Source organism: Populus alba, chromosome 18, assembly GCF_005239225.2.
Source record: "Populus alba chromosome 18, ASM523922v2, whole genome shotgun sequence".
NCBI classification, from domain to species: domain Eukaryota; kingdom Viridiplantae; phylum Streptophyta; class Magnoliopsida; order Malpighiales; family Salicaceae; genus Populus; species Populus alba.
The window spans coordinates 3,885,996-3,888,269 of record NC_133301.1 but is presented as its reverse complement, the minus strand read 5'-3'; the positions used below and the strand labels follow the sequence as shown (position 1 = coordinate 3,888,269).

At 35.9% G+C, this 2,274-nt stretch overlaps 1 pseudogene; it reads right to left on the bottom strand.

Moving 5' to 3' along the window:
- Positions 1 to 300: 300 nt before the first annotated feature.
- On the bottom strand, positions 301 to 2,053 carry LOC140954990 (uncharacterized; annotated as a pseudogene).
- Positions 2,054 to 2,274: the final 221 nt, after the last annotated feature.

Here is a 2,274-nt window from a genome sequence, read left to right as displayed (position 1 = left end):
TCCCATTTGATAAACCTTGTATATCAAATACAACAATAATCAATAAACGAATATTATGTAATATTGATGTATAGTTAATTACATTGCAAGAGATAATAAGTTTATGATAGGAATTACATGTATTCTAAACCACGTGGCAAATTATTCATCTTGTAATTGAAATATCTGGGATTCAGTCAGCTGTGAGTTATTGGACAGTAAGTATCATCGATATTGCTTGCAAGGATGTTCCAAATTATATGAGTTTATGGTATCACAATATATAAATAGTACACTCTTGATAAAGTGTAAGTCGAACATCTACTTAATAAAATGTCTCAGCTTATCACAGTTAAATAGGACATAATTATGTGCTTGTCTGAACTCTATTTTAGACAAATATCTTCCCCTCACGGCATTTTTAGGTATGGGTCGTCCAGGATTGGAGAATATTGACAAGTTCTCACTTGAAGGCATTTCACCACCATCATCATGTCGTCGAACATGGTTGATCCTCGTTCTCAAATGAGGTTCGAAATAGTATGAAATAAATGTTAAGATCTCCTCAACAATATAGGCATCACATATTGACACCTCAACATGCACCTTGTTCTTGACCCTTTTTTTAAGATTGAACAAGTACCTGCATATATTGAATTAATAAAAAATTATCAATTAAAAAAATGAAAAAAACATTTAATTATGAATTACATAGCATCTGTAATATCTAACCTTTTGAATGGATACATCCATCTGTACTAGACTGGTCCTCCAACTTTTACCTTAAATGGTAAATGTACAGGTAGATGCTCAATTGAGTCAAAAAATGATGGAGGGAATATTATCTCAAGTTTGCATATTGTCTCAACGATATTCGTTTCAAGCCTTTCAATGTGATTAACATTCAACTTGTTGGAGCATATATCTCTAAAGAAATGACTAATCTTCGTGAGTGCATCCCATATCCTCTTTGGCAACAAATCATGAAAAGCTAATGAGATGAGTTTTTGTATAAACACATGGCAATCATGACTCTTCATTCCATATAATTTGTATTCCTCCGTATTAATCAACCTTGATATGTTCGAGGCATGTGCATCAGGGAAATGCAGACTCTTAAGTCATTTATAGACTAGTAGTTGTGTGTTTTTCTCTAACACGAAGCTTGCTCTTGGTTTTGCGACCCGTGACCCATCACAAACCAACTCCATATTTTTACGATTACAAAACAACGCTACATCTAATCTAGCCTTGATGTTGTCCTTTGTCTTCCCTTTCATATCCATGATAGTGTTGAAAATGTTCTCAAACAAGTTCTTTTCAATGTGCATGACGTCAAGGTTATAGCAGAGAAGATTGGTCTTCCAATAAGGAAGCTCCTAAAAGATACTTTGCTTCACCCAATTATAGGTCAAACCAAAACCAAGAAACTTCTGATTACCTGATTGGAGACCAAACACAACATCATGCAATTCTTCACCAAAAAGATGTAGGGGTGCAACATCCTTTTCAACTCTACTAACAAAGAAATCATTTATGTTCTTTCTGTACCTGTGATTCAGTGGCAAGAAACAGCGGTGACAATAAAAAAAAGAAGCTTTGCCCCCATTTGTTAGCGTGAATGTTTTGTTGTTCTCCATATAGTATGAATATGCTAGTTTTTCATGCGTGCTCCAACCAGAAACCATTCTATAAGTTGGAAAATCATTGATAGTCCACATCAAAGCCACTCTCATAACAAAATTTTGTTTCCTCAAGTTATCATAAGTCAAAGCTCTAGAGGACCACAACCGCATTAACTCATCAATCAACGGTTGAAGACAAACATCTATATTCCGCCTCGGACCTGGTATGACTATAGATAAAAACTTGAACTTTGGCCTCATAAACATCCCTGGTGGCAAGTTATAAACTGTCAGTATGACTGGCCAATAAGAATAAAGAGCAGCAAATGACCCGAATGGGTTGAATCCGTCTGTACACAACCCAAGACGCATGTTTCTTGATTCAGCTGAAAGTGAGGATGCACACTGTTAAAGTGTTTCCATACTTCGCCATCAGAATGATGCATCATCATTCCATCAACCGCATGGTGTGATTGGTGTCATGTCATGTGCTCAGCAGTCCTAGGTGTTATTAGGAAGTATCGAAGTTTTTTATATGCCGCGAGAGTCTTTCCTCTACTAGTTCTGGGTTTGTAACAGGAATGCTCACATTTCATGTACTCCATCAGCTCAACATTTTCACGGTAATATAACATGTAGAAGTTAAGGCACATGTCAATTTTCTAGTATC